Raw genomic sequence first — 15,808 nt, forward strand, 5'->3', positions numbered from 1 at the left:
AATGAAAATAACATATGTTTGGTAAAGTGTGTGATGGAATTCAGAAAAAGCATGAAACCACCAATAATTAAACTAGTCATTCTTCAGGCCTCATTCTTCTAGATTTAGCTTTTTGAATGCTTGGCTATTTGCTGTTTTGCAATCTATGCACTCCAGTCTCCTTTATGCTTCTGAATCTTGATATTTATATATATATATATGTATATGTATATGTATATGTATATGAACAACATTATAAAAATACATTGGAATTTGTATTGGAATTTATATTGGAATCTATACCATCTTGTTTCAAATATTTTTTGCTCTGTAAAGATGGTGAGTAATCTCATTTTCCTTTTCTGTACTCACTTAATAAATCACATTTTTAAAGATTTTACAGAAAGGGGGGCATTTAATACAGCTTTGTTGCTGTTGGTCCAAACTTGCAAAAAGAAAAGATCAGCCAACCAAACAAACATCATCAACATGCATTCTTTTTAATTTGCAAAATTATACAGTATATTTGATTTTTTTCCCCTTCTTGAGCACCATCTGCGGTATTTCAACCATGCAAAATGCTGTTTAGTGCCATAGGGGAACTTACATAATTTGCTTTGAGTTTTTCTGAGAGTAGTACAAATGGTTTATTATGACACATTTGATCAAGTTAACTATTACTATCTCCTAAGAGTAGAGACACAGTGAAAAATCTCTAATGTCATTGTAGTTTGGGCTAAGTTACCGAAAAGAAAAAAAAATACATTTGAACTAATATTTCTATCAAAAACTTAAAAAAAAAAAAAACAACCAACCAACAAACCAAAACACCTAAATCTGTCCTCAGACATGTCTTGTCTACCATGGAATTACTTCGCAAAAGGCAAGAATATGAAATATTCTTAAATGTATAAAAATATAAAATATTTTGAATATAAAAATATTCATAAAGTGAAAAATCTATTTTAAACATAAAAATAAACAAAAATATTTTTTATATATCCTGTGGTAAAACTGAGTCATTAGTATGATGTGGCTCACAAAAACAAAAGTGATCCTGTAGCCAAAAAATCCCTTTAATGGTTATGCTAAAGTTCTGCATCAGAAACATTCAGATTAATTAACAACTTTTGCTTTTTAAATAGGCGGCTTGCTTGCTACACACATCAGGCAGAACTATCTGTTGGCACTGGTAATAATTCTGTTACTGTGATTGATCCTGATGTTTTGGTATGGAAACATGATTAGAACAGAACCCACAGAGAAGTCATTCAACAACTGAAAAAATAATATTTCTTAGTTGTCTTGCTTGCTTTTTTTCAGTGTTTGTGTCGAAATATATCCTGCATCTGAGAACTAGAACCATTCTCTTGCCTTAAAAGAATACTACCCTATACTTTAAAGAATAGAATTGTCTTAACCAAAACCTTAAATAATAAGCCCTTGGTGAAATTGAGGGCTAAAATTCATGTAAGCTGCTGTTTTCATTTTATTGTTTGACAATATACACAGTGTACTAGATGTTTCCCAAAACACACAGAAGACATTAAAGATTTTCTTCTATGAAATTCTCTAAATGTGGAAAGAAACAATTTAAAGACTGATCAGTAACCGGTGTTCCCTAGGTTAAGAAAAACTCATGTAAAACATAGTTTTAGAAACATTTCATGGAAAATGCTTGATCATATGTTTTAACCCTACTTTCTTACATCCTTCTTTCAGCCTTAAGTATCAAATAATGATGTGATATAAAAATAAGTTGAGCAGCAAATGATTTTCCTGATGACACAACTATATTCACATTGATCAAAATAAAGACTATTCAAATTTTGAGTGCAAATTCATGAAAGTGAGCAAGGGAGAGAACAGCTTGTTCTTGAAAATGTGTTCTTATGGTTCATGTAAAGCAGGAACATTTATCCTCACCTTCTTCAGTTTGGTGAGCATTCTATACTGAGACATATACACATATCTATGAAGATTTAATCTAGGGTGAATACTGCTGCTAACAAAAAGACAGTAAGGAAGACACGTGGTTGCATGCACTACAAGTATATCCATGCTGTGCAGTGTTATTGAAACAAATCTTAATCTATCGAAAATATTTTTGGTAAAAGCAGTAATCCAGTTTTAACTTTAATCAAGAATTTCTGACTTAAATCTATCCCAAAGATGATATTAACAGGCACAGCACTATAAAGACTTTTTAAAAACATTTAACTTGATGCATAACTTGGCTGTAAGATAAGGAGATCACAACCACAAAAAAGATTGAAGAAAGGTATAGGGAGCTATGAGTGACATTTTCAGCATATAAGTAAGGGTTTGGTAAAACAAAAAGGTATTAGAGACTTCTGTTCTGAATAAATAGAATCATGAAATCATAGAATATCTTGAGTTGGAAGGGATCACAGAATAACAGAATCACAGTGTTAGGGATTGGAAGGGACCTTGAAAGATCATATAGTCCAATCCCCCTGCTGGAGCAGGAACACCTAAATCATCTCATACAGGAATGCGTCCAGATGGGTTTTGAATGTCTCCAGAGAAGGAGACTCCACAACCCCCTCCTGGGCAGCCTGTTCCAGTGTTCTGTCATCCTCACCATGAAAAAGTTTCTTCTCACATCTAATTGAAACCTCCTATGCTCCAGCTTGCACCCATTGCCCCTTGTCCAATCATTAGATGTCACCGAGAAGAGCCAGGCTCCATCTTCCTAACACTTGTCCTTTACATATTTATAAACATTAATAAGATCACCCCTCAGTCTCCTCCAAGCTAAAGAGGCTCAGCTCCCTCAGCCTTTTCTTGCAAGGGAGATGCTCCACTCCCTTAATCATCTTCTTGGCTCTGCGCTGGACTCTCTCAAGCAGTTCCCAGTTCTTCTTGAACTGAGGGGCCCAGAACTGGATGCAATAGTCCAGATGCGGTCTCACCAGGGCACAATGCCATGAGGTCTCCCCTCAGCCTCTTCTGCTCCAGGCTGAGCAAACCCAAGGGACTTCAGCTGCTCTTCATATGTCTTGCTCTCTAGACCCTTCATCATCTTAGTACAAACTGTAACATCAGTTGAGGAAAATGACCTTTTGATGAACAAGAAACATGAAATGGTCCTAATTATAACATTTTAGATAAATATTACAGAAAGACGTCTAAAAGGTCTGTAACAGAAAGGTCAGAAAATAGTCTGTAAAATAGTCTGTGATCAGATTTTTTCCTTTCCTTTCCTTGCCTTGCCTTGCCTTGCCTTGCCTTGCCCTGCCTCGCCTTGCCTTGCCCTGCCTCGCCTCACCTCGCCTCGCATTTCCTTTCCTTTCCACACCTTTCCTTTCCACACCTTTCCTTTCCTTTCCTTTCCTTTCCTTTCCTTTCCTTTCCTTTCCTTTCCTTTCCTTTCCTTTCCTTTCCTTTCCTTTCCTTTCCTTTCCTTTCCTTTCCTTTCCTTTCCTTTCCTTTCCTTTCCTTTCCTTTCCTTTCCTTTCCTTTCCTTTCCTTTCCTTTCCTGCACTTTCCTGCACTTTCCTTTCCTTTCCTGCACTTTCCTGCACTTTCCTTTCCTGCACTTTCCTTTCCTTTCCTGCACTTTCCTTTCCTTTCCTGCACTTTCCTTTCCTTTCCTTTCCTGCACTTTCCTTTCCTGCACTTTCCTTTCCTTTCCTTTCCTGCACTTTCCTTTCCTGCACTTTCCTTTCCTGCACTTTCCTTTCCTTTCCTGCACTTTCCTTTCCTGCACTTTCCTTTCCTGCACTTTCCTTGCCTTGCCTTGCCTTTCCTTCCTTTCCTTTCCTTTCCTTTCCTTTCCTTTCCTTTCCTTTCCTTTCCTTTCCTTTCCTTTCCTTTCCTTTCCTTTCCTTTCCTTTCCTTTCCTTTCCTTTCCTTTCCTTTCCTTTCCTTTCCTTTCCTTTCCTTTCCTTTCCTTTCCTTTCCTTTCCTTTCCTTTCCTTTTTCGTGTGAGGTGGTTTTTTTTCTTTTTTTTTTTTCTTTTTCCCCTCAGGATTAATACTACAGTCAACACCATCTATTCTCATCCACCTCATGAAAGGAATGATAATTGATGATTTTTTTCTTTTTTTATACATATTTTCTTTTTTTTTCCCAATTACATTATACATTTTTCATGTATTTACTGAAGTCAGTTCAAAATTACCCATATTCTCAGAAACGTGATCGAATATTATGTATAGGAGAAAACCAGAAATTTGAAATTCATTTTTACTAGAAAGAATTACTTGCACAACTTTTTCTATTTTTGATGTTTCAGCTCTTTGCCATACAGTGTACATGACCCACTTTTGGACCACCATAGATTTTTGTGAGGAATGGTGAGTTATAAAGAAGGGGAACTGAATAGAAACTATTCGAAACTAGAGAAACGAACAGAAACTATAGAACTATTGAAAGTTTAAGTTCAGACTTTTCTATAAAAATAGTTGTATACAGAAGTAGCAAAGTCAACTTGTACAATCTTTGGAGTAAGAAATGGTATAATTATTTACAAAGTTTATTAAGTTTTGATTAAACTGAAGTTCTCTAATGAGTTTATGTTTTTCTTTCATTTATTTTTAGTTTTATTGACTGCCAATTGCAAACACCTTCAAATACAATTGCTGCCACTATTTTAGACATCAACATCATTTTACAATCATTAACTATGGCATTTACTATCTGAATAATCAAAGAGAGATCAGACAACAAAAGGGCTAGTAACATAGATGTATCACTTTAGAACTCATCATGGGCTTAGAAACCTCAGAAATTCAGAAAATATTCAGTGGAGAGACAATGCCAATCACTTTGCTACATCAGGTCTGCTGTTAGAAGCGTTCAAGACCAAATTCAAGCTGACTGTGTAATAGTTGTAATGATTGACCAGATGCATGAAGGACAAAACTGCTGACCTACAGACCAGCTGGCTAAACGACTTCATTTTAAATCTAGGGAACGGAGAGAAAAATATTATACTCTTAAACATCTCTTAATGACTTAGGGTATTTGAGATCCCTCTCACCATATGATACTTAGACTCAAACCCTGCAAATGACTGAAATACTGTCTTTCCATCAAGACAGTGAATTCTCACCCAGACAACTGAAATAATGTCACATTAGTAGGAATGTAACCATAACTCTTCTGCTTGTATAGCTTACGCTACTTAAATCGAGATATGATTTAATAGCTTAGTGGGTAGTATTGGTGATAGGAGACGGTTGGACTAGATGATCTTGTAGGTCCTTTCCAACCTTGTGTATCTATGATTCTGTGAAATGCAGATCACCTGATACAGTGTTTATATCATCCTTAAGCGCTACTGTACTTTCTGCTATAAGTGTTCTAATTCCAGAAAATTGTGTAACATTGCATGGCATGAGAAATTGTTGCAAACTGTACGTAATGTAACTATAGGAGTTAGAAAGTTAACTATGCAGAGATTAGCAAAAATGTAAATTATACTAAGTATTAATGGCATCTTCTGATATATCTGGCCAAGCATAGTTGGGTACTAGACTAACATATGAAATGATGAATTAATAAATTATTTAAAACTTCAGATTCCAGAACATATTCTCAGACAAATTAAAGTCAATAGGAAGTGCAAATTCAGCATTTTTCAGTAGATGCTACACACAATAGAGTGTCGAATTGCATTATCACTTTCTATGAATTGATGCATCTCTTCAAAACTAATCTGTTGCAGCAGTGAGGGCAAAACATTTTTAATCACCATTTGATATGGATTACACATGATGTTCTTTCAGTACTGCTGTACTATCGTTTTCAACAATCACTGCAATTACTGAGAAATAAAGGCAGCCACAGGGAGGAAGTGATCATATGAAATGAATATTTCTTGCTGACATGATACATATAGTTATCCCAACTTTTCTGAAAAATCAACTTAGCATTATAGTAAGAACAAAAGAAACTATCATAAATAAGGTATCAACAGCAGATGTAGTTTAAAAAAGAATCTTTTAATACTTCTCTACTGAGTGTGTTATATTTGTGACATTATCTCTTAAAAAAAAAAAGATTTATGCATATATATGTATATAATTATTATAAAATAAAGTTTTTCTATGACATTTATTTTGCAAGGTGAATTTATAAGCCATTCTTATCTATAGCAATCATACCCTTGCTGCTAACCAAGCATAATTACTAGCTTGTCTCATCTGAAATGATAAAAATGGACTGAGAATTAATGATCACTCTTGGGGAGATGTCCTTTCAAGGCCTGCCTCCTTGGACAAAGGTTTATCTAAACTTTGTGCAGCCCTTCTCCAGTCAGGCTTTGGGATGTCAGACAAAAAGATCAGCCCGAGGACTAGCGTGTAGAGATCATTGCTCTAACTGAGATACGTTCTAGCAGATTCGAAAGATTTAAGACCTTAAGATAAAGGAGGTGGAAAAGCTTATGAGCCCTGACTTCCAAAATAGGAAGATATCATTCCTGGGGACCAAAGATGCTACCAGACTATATAGAAACCCTGACTGCTTCAGTCAGAGTTTCTGATTAAGGATTCTGGTCAGAAATGTGTGTCATCCAGGATACTGAAAGTCTCCTTTTAACTGAGATATCTGGGAATGAGGGATTAAATATCTTAATGTACTTGTTACTGAATGTTTCCCTTTTCTGTGAGAGGGAAAGACCTTTGGTTGTCATGGTGGTGCTCAAAAGCAGTCTTGTAGGTCTTCAGGTCTTCACGTCTGCCTTTTCACACAAACTTTTCCCTACGGCCATCACAGCATCACAGAATCATAGAATTGTAGGGGTTGGAAGGGACCTCAAGAGACCATAGGGTCCAACCCCCTTGCCAAAACAGGTTCTCTAGAGCTGGCTGCCCAGGTAGGCATCCAAACAGGCCTTAAATATCTCCAGAGAAGGAAACTCCACAACCTCCCCGGGCAGCCTGTTCCAGTGCTCTGTCACCCTCACTGTAAAGAAGTTATTTCGTATGTTGGTGTGGAACTTCCTGTGCTCCATTTTGTGGCCATTGCCCTTGTCCTATCCCCACAAACCACTGAAAAGAGGTTGGCCAAATTCCTCTGTCTCCCACACTTAAGATATTTGTAAACATTAATAAGGTCCCCTCTCAGCCTTCTTTTCTCAAGGCTGAACAGACCCAGGTCTCTCAGCCTTTCCTCATAGGGAAGGTGCTTCAGGCCCCTTATTACCTTTGTGGACCTCCACTGGACTCTTTCCAGGAGATCCCTGTCTTTTTTGTACCGGGGAGCCCAGAACTGGACATGGTACTCCAGGTGAGGCCTGACCAGGGCAGAGTAGAGGGGGAGGATCACCTCCCTTAACCTGCTGGCCATGTTCCTTTTAATGCACACCAGGACCCCGTTGGCCCTCTTGGCCACCAGGGCACACTGCTGGCTCATGGTCAACCTGTCATCCACCAGGACCCCCAGGTCCTCCTCCTCAGATCTCCTCTCCAGCAGGTCATCCCCCAGCCTGTACTGATACATGCGGTTGTTCCTTCCCAGGTGCAGGACTCTACACTTGCTCTTGTTAAACCTCATCTGGTTTCTTCCAGCCCAGCTCTCCAACCTGTCCAGCTCTTGCTGAATGGCAGCACAGCCTTCTGGTGTGTCGTCCACTCCTCCCAGCTTTGTGTCATCGGCGTACTTGCTAAGGGCGGACACTCTTCCGTCATCAAGGTCGTCAATGAAGATGTTGAACAAGACCAGACCCAGCACCGAGCCCTTGAGAACACCGCTAGTCACAGGTCTCCAGCCGGACTCTGCACCGCCGATCACTCTCTGAGCTCAGCCAGTCAGCAAGTTCTCAACCCACCTTACTGTTCAACAGCCATTTCTCTGTCATTATCTGTTGTTTATCAGCCATTATCTGTTGAAGATACTCAACACTCCTGGCATAGCTGGCAGTAACTGATGGATGCAAAAATTTAGGATAGATCCTAAGGTGCAGAGGCACAACTGCTGAACTTTTTACTATGTGGAAGCATTACCCCCTCAGGATCTAATGCCTTTGCCTGGAGGATACTTAACTGTTTCCAGTGATATGAAATCAAGAGGACAAAAAAATACAGGAAAAATTACGAGCTTGCTTACTTTGTGGGAGTTTATAACCACCAATGGTTTATCACCTTCCATATACTAAATACTCTGACTATTCCTGGTTACTGTGACTATTCCCGGTAAAGGGCATTATCTAGTTTCTCAAGTCAAATTGTTTTCTCTCTCAATGTAGAACTCAGTATACCTAGTGACAGCAAGATTGCTTCTTGTATCTGCAAGTAAATATCTTCTATTGTATTTCATTTTCATTTCACATGATACGAAAATCAAAGAAAATTATAAATCTGTTCCCCTCTGTGAAAATGTGTTAAGAAATGCCATTACAGTTAGTGAATAAACGTACAAAGACCAGTTGGCAGATGGAATACCATCTGAATATCATCTCTTTGCTGCTTGTAATATAGCTTTATATAACAGACTGTTAGAGAACGGTTTTCATTACGAACACAGTATACAGAAATACATAACTTGGAAAGTGACAATACTTCTACCTGATAAAGGAAAAAGATAATTTTAGTAATTTGTATGCATATTAGATGTTGTTGTCACTAATTCCTACAGTTTCTTTCCTGCTGAATAGTCTAATTGACACAAAGTATAGAACTGAAAAGTTCTCAGTAAGCTTCCTAACCCATTATTTTATTAGTATGAAGTCACATAATCATAGAATCATAGAATATCCCAAGTTGGAAGGGACCAATAAAGATCATCAAGTCCAACTCCTGGCTCCACACAGGTCTACCCAAAAATTCAGACCATATGACTAAGAGCATAGTCCAAACACTTCTTAAACTCTGACAGGCTTGGTGCTGTGACTACGTGCCTGGGGAGCTTGTTCCAGTGTGCGACCACCCTTTTGGTGAAGAACCTTTTCCTGATATCCAACCTGAACCTCCCCTGTCACAGCTTGATTCCATTCCCTTGGGTCCTATCACTGGTCACTAAAGAGAATAGGTTGGTGCCTGCCCCTCTGCTTCCCCTCATGAGGAAACTGTAGACTGCAATGAGGTCTCCCCTCAGCCTCCTCTTTTCCAGGCTGAAGAGACCAAGTGACCTCAGCTGCTCCGCGTATGTGTGCCCTCTAGTCCCTTCACCATCTTTGTAGCCCTTCTCTGGACACTCTCCAATAGTTCCACATCCTTTTTGTACTGTGGTGCCCGGAACTGCACACAGTGCTCGAGGTGATGCTGCACCAGCGCAGAGTAGAGCAGGACAATCACTTGCCTTGACCAACTAGCAATGCTTGATGCTTGATACAGTTGGCCCTCCTGGCTGCCAGGGCACACTGCTGGCTCATATTCAACTGGTTATGAATCAAAACCCCAAAATCCCTCTCTGCAGGGCTGCTCTCCAGCGTCTTGTCCCCCAGTCTGTATGTATAGCCAGGGCTGACCCTTCCCAGGTGTAGAACCCAGCATTTTCTGTTAAACTTTATGTGGTTGGTGATTGTTTAGCTCTCCAATCTGTCTAGATCTCTTTGCAAGGCCTTTCCACCCTGAACAGAGTCAACAACTCCTCCCAGTTTAGTATCACCAGTGCTGGGGGTGTAGTGGGTTTATGTGGTAAGGTTTTGGTAGCAGGGGGCCATAGGGGTGGCTTCTGTGAGAAGAATCTAGAAGCTGCCCCATGTCAGGTAAGGGCCCCGCTGCTGACCAGAGCTGAGCCAATAAGTGATGTTGTTTGTGCCTCAGTGAGAGCATATTTAAGACAGGGAAAAAAAAAAAAAAAAAAAACGGTGCACCACACAGCAGCTGGGAGAGTGAGAGGAGTGAGAAACAGCTTCTGCAGGCGCCAAGGTCAGTGAAGAAGGAGGGGGAGAGGTGCTCCAGGTGCCAGAGCAGAAGTCCCCTGCGGCCTGTGGTGAGGACCATGGTGAAGCAGGCTGTCCCCCTACAGCCCATGGAGTACCAAAGTGGAGCAGGGTTCCACGAGCCCGTGGAGGAGACCATGGTGGAGCAGGTGGACCTGCACTGATGGAGGCTGCAGCCTGTGGAAGACCCACCCTGGAGCAGATTCCGGGCTGGACCTGTAGCCCTTGGAGAGGAGACCACGCCGGAGCAGGTGACCTGGCACGAGCTGCTGCCCGTGGGGGATCCAGGTTGGAGCAGTTTGCTCCTGAGGGATGGACCCCGTGGTACGGACCTATATCTGGAGCAGTTCTTGAGGAGCTGCTGCCTGTGGGAAGCCCACGCTGGATCAGTTCAGCAAGGACTGCATCCTGTGGGAGGGACCCCACAGCACAGGGAACGAGAGTGACCAAGAAGGAGCGGCGGCGAAGCGCTATAGACTGACCGTAACCCCCATTCCCCCGTTCCCCTGTGCCACACGGGGGGAGGAGGTGGAAGACGGTGGATGGTGGGGAAGGTGCTTTTGGTTTCTTTCCTTTGTTTCTCACTTCTCTAGCTTGTTAGTAATAGGCAATAAATCTTACTGTCTCCCTTTGCTGAGTCTCTTTTGCCCATCATGATAATTGTTGAGTGATCTCCTCGTCCTTATCTCAACCCTTGAGCCCTTTTCATCATATTTTCTCCCCGTTTCTCGTTGAGAAAGGGGAATGAGAGAGCGGTTGTGGTGGAGCTCGGTCGCCCACCATAGTAAAACCACCACAGGAGGCCTCACTGGTGACTGACCACCAGCCTGATACAACCCCATTTACCATAACCCTTTGAGCTCTACCCATCAGCCCATTGTTCACCCATCATGTGATGTTTTTATCTAGCTTTATACTGGACATTTTGTCCATTAGGATCCTATGAGAAACTGTATCAAAAGCTTTAATGAAATCCAAAAAGTTTACATCAACTGGCTTCCCTTGATAGACTAGATGAGTGATCTTATCATAACAGGAAATTAAATTTATTAAACAGGACCTACCCCTTGGGAACCCATGTTGGCTGTGACCTATGAGTGCATTGTCCCCCAGGTGCACTTCAATAACTCCCAGGATAATCTTCTCCATAATCTTACCAAGCACTGATGGGAGACTGACAGGCCTGTAATTGCTAGGGTCTTCTTTCTTGCCCTTCTTGAAAATTGGCACAACATTTGCCAGCTGCCAGTCTACTGGGACCTCTCCAGATTCCTGAGACCATTGAAAAATAATTGAGAGAAGTCCTGCGATGATGTCAGCTGGCTTTCTGAGCACCCTGGGATGAATCCCACCTGGATCCATGGACTTGTATGAATGTGGAGCAGCAAATCCCACACACATTCAGCGTTGGCTGGGAGTTTATCATTCCCACCGTCATGGCCCTCCAGCTCAGGGCACCTGGGGTCCCAAAGCACATCATCGACGTTGAAGACAGAGGCAAAAAATGCATTAAAAGTCTCTGCTTTGCCTATGTCCTTGTCTGTGAGGTGACCATCCCCATCAAGTAGTGGACCTATGTTTTCTCTGGTCCTCCTTTTTCTGTTCACATATCTAAAAAGCCCTTGTCTAGCTTCACAGATAAGTCATTAGTAATGCTAACATGGAGACAACTAATTTAGTTTAAAAAAATCTTTACAAGAAATGTGATGCCAAAGAAAAGAATTGCAATCAATGAAGAAAATGAAGGACTTCATTTATGCATATCCTTAGTGTTTTCTTTATTTTTCCTGTCATTCTAACCTTCTCACCATGTGAAAATGAGGTATAGAGATGTTATCTGAAATATCTGAGGCCAAGCAAACCATTAAGGATTATTGAAACTGACCAGGTGAAATAAAAAGAGCAAATAGTTACATTTTTTACCACTGCTAGTTCAATATTACTGAACTTTCTTCTACCACCTTATTTCTTCCTAATTCTCCCACTAATAATACGGAAAACACTCCCATTTATTTATTTGTTTATTTATTTATTTATTACAGGTATTTTACTGTGAGTGCTATGCACTTGAAAGTGCTTATTGAATTCTCAGTTCATAAATATAAAGCAAGGCTTAACACCTTGCAAAAAATAAATAAATAAATAAATAAATAAAATGGAACAATAATTTTGTGGAGTGCTAAAACCAAAACTTCAAGATCATAGTTGATCTTGGAAAATATGATTGATGTCAATAAGATTTACCATGCGCTGAGGTACATTAATGAAATTCCCAATAGGATATCTAAAATTCTATTTTAAGCTTTCAACAATCATTGAAGTAAAGGTGATCATATAACAATGCACACCTGACGTGAATATACTTTTTAAACCAACCACACATCTTCAGCAGGGAGATAGATATGAGATTACTGCACTTCATACGACATTAGAGTGAATATTGTATTTTCAAAACATATAAGTTTTAGGAGAAATATAAATATCTTTAAAGATTTTAAATTTATTGTCATGCCTAATGTATTTCTCCCATAAGTATTATGTATTTAAAAAAAAAAGAGATATGAAAATAGGAGATAGGGATATTACAGAAAATAATAAAATACAAGAATCTCTGGAGTTACTATTCACAGATCTCTAAAATTAAATAATGAGAAAGAAAGGCAAATTTAGTTGTTTTGATTGTTTGGTTTTGCTTTGTGTTTTTTTTTTTTCTTTTCCAGGAATATTTGGTAGGAATATTAACAGGAAAGAAAAGGAAAAGAAAAGGAAAAGAAAAGAAAAAAAGAAAAGGAAGAAAGAGAAAAAAGAATTAAAGAAAGAAAGAAAGAGAAAGTGAGAAAGAAAGAAAGAAAGAGAGAGAGAGAAAGAAAGAAAAAGAAAGAAAAAGAAAAAGAAAGAAAGAAAGAAAGAAAGAAAGAAAGAAAGAAAGAAAAGAAAAAGAAAGAAAGAAAAAAAGAAAGAAAAAAAGAAAGAGAAAGAAAGAAAGAAAGAAAAAGAAAGAAAAAGAAAAAGAAAGAAAGAAAGAAAAAGAAAAAGAAAGAAAAAGAAAAAAGAAAGAAAGAAAGAAAGAAAGAAAGAAAGAAAGAAAGAAAGAAAGAAAGAAAGAAAGAAAGAAAAAGAAAGAAAGAAAGAAAGAAAAACTTCAAGCTTAAATTTACTAATTGGCTGAAAGAACAGAGTTCTCTCTTTCCTCTCACCATCAACTGTAGACTTCACACAAGGCAGCTGTGAATGTACAGTGTAACAAGGACTGGTGTGTAGCTCCAAAAAGTATAAGCCATGTTCACCTTGATAAAAAAAAAAATAACTTCAGGCACAAATACTCATAAAGGCATTTGATAATGTTCAGGTAATCACAGTTTATATTTCAGGAGACAAGAAAGATCAACAGAGAGGCTGAAGTACATGGTATTTAATAATGTTTTCATTGTTTTGCTTTGTTTTGTTTTATATTTTTATTCCTCCGGGAAAAAGAAAAGAAAAAAAAAAAGCTCATCTGACTTAATGTTTTAAATATGTAATGCCTGCTTGCAAATGTGAAAAATTTTCTCTGATCTCTAAAATAAACGGATAAATGTAAAAGTAATGTACTCACTGAAGTGACTTTATTTCACCTGGAAATAATTTTAGCATGTACAACAAACTACCTCATCAGGAGGCACTTTAAAGCAGAAACTTATGTTCTCTGAGAGTATCCAGAAATGCCCCTAGTGGAAGTGAGTATGTTAGATATCAGGGACAAACTTCTCCATAAAGAAGCAGTCAAACAATCATGTAACCAAGCAAATGGTGGATGTTATCTTCAGTGTGTAAAACTTACATTGTTCCCAAAGTTGTGGGAAACCTCTCATCACTGCTAACACATGGCAAGTACCTGCAAGCAGTGAGTATCTATGATTCTCTTCAATGCTTTTTGAAGTATGGAAACCATATAAAACATTCATGAATTTTCATACATATTTATAAGCAGGTTATCTACTTTTCACAGTAATAAGTTAGGCTACAAAGGTAAAAATAAACTTCACAGTGCTTTTCTCTCTTCTGCAGTCTTTTCCAAATGAAAAGATGTTATTTTTGAAATGAAAAGATGAGTGAAAAACGTACTGTCAAGCTCACTGGTGGGCACCAATACATAAATATACTAAGCTTCTTCAGTCATTGTGGACTGCACATTTCAGCGTCCTCCTGACTAAGATGTCTAAGGTGCCAAGGTTATGCAAGAAAAAAACAACAAACCAACCAACCAACCAAACAAACAAGATCTAAAAAAACATTCAGAGATATAAATAAAAGGTATACTGCAGGGAGAAACAATGCCATTACTGGTGTAAAACCCCTCTCTTTGGGACTGCAGTGCGTCATCAATATCTTCCAAAATAGTATAATAATAAATTAAAAAATAAATTTGCATTGCTAACTGTTTGTTGGTATTTCCTCATTTTAAATCCCTAACAGAAAGGTGTCATTTACACAACTCTTAGGGGTACATTCTTATGACAGACATTATTTCATCCACATATGAACAGTGGATATTGTTGCAATCCATTTCTGTGGCTGGGTATCATTTTAAGCAGCTGCTATTTAGTGCTTAAGCAGCTATTAAAAGCAGCCATGCATGTAAGTGTTTCTGTGAATCAATTAAGCAAGACAGCTCATTGTACTCATGACTCTATAACCTTTGATATGAACATTTTTTCTCTTCGGCATGTCATACTAGTGTTTGGGCTACTTATTTGATTTTGTTGAAAGATTCTAGAAATCACCAATTATTTGAACTTGATCTGTGGAATCTCATCTTTACTGCTGTTGTTTTACTGGTTCCAGTACACAGCTGTGTCTCCAGAAACATTTAGAAATCCACAGTGTGTTTCCATCCTAATCTACTGTCATCTAAACACAGAATTTCTACTGTTGCAGACAAAACCTATTTTTACAAATAATGTTTGGATGAACACGTTGTGGATTCAATAATTATCATGTTGGTTTCTTATGGGTTTTCAAAATATATCCATAATGCCTAATAGCATTTTATAGCATTTAAAGTGCTGTAACTTCAGTAAAGAGTTGCTGGATTTTTACAGTGGCACGATACCATTTTATCAGTAACAGAAGAACAGCATTACAGATTCATTTTTTTCATGTGAAAATTGAGTAAATATATCAATCAAAATGATAAAATGCTTTTAAAAGTTCCAAGATCATGTTGGCTTTTCCTTTTATAAAACAAGCCCACCTACAAAAAATATCCTACGTGCTGAAAAGCTGTTGTTTTTCAAATATAAGGAAGACGTGTCATTTATATATTGAGAAGATGTATAATTTAAACTTTGATTTTGTACTCCGACTTTGCCTTCTTGCCTGTGCTAAAGAAACCTGTTGCTGGACTGGCTTGTACAATGGGAATTTAAACGTCTTTTCCTTTGCATACACAGCATTACCAATGAAATCACAGATGATACATGAGGAATACAGAATCCTAGTTTAGCAAATCCTAGTTTAGCAAAATAAAGAATCCTTTGTGAATACTAGTTACAAGAAGCTAGAAATACACATTGTTATCCTAAATGCCTGCTGGATCAGTCCTCAATGAACACGAAAAACATGACATGACATGATGTGACATGGACATGACATGACATGACATGGCATAAATCTTCTTAAATATTTTGCATCTTTCAGTACAAAGCTTTCTGAACAGAAAGTGATTACAGTTGGCTTGAATTGAAGAAAATCTAGCCGAAGATGTAACATAAAATTAAGTGGAATAGCTCAAGTAGTAGTGAGGAAGCCCTGTCTCAGTCCATTATATTTTAAATACAGTGTGAGATATTTATAATTCTTTTACTGCGGTGCGTTGTTTTTTTTTTTGTTGTTGTTGTTTTTAATATTTTTAATGTGCATATAATCCACTCAATGAACTGTATTAAATTAATACATTTCGTCAGGCAAGTAAATGTAAATGTAAAAACAGGA

The sequence above is a fragment of the Cygnus atratus genome, chromosome Z (assembly GCF_013377495.2).
Source record: "Cygnus atratus isolate AKBS03 ecotype Queensland, Australia chromosome Z, CAtr_DNAZoo_HiC_assembly, whole genome shotgun sequence".
Taxonomy (NCBI): Eukaryota; Metazoa; Chordata; class Aves; order Anseriformes; family Anatidae; genus Cygnus; species Cygnus atratus.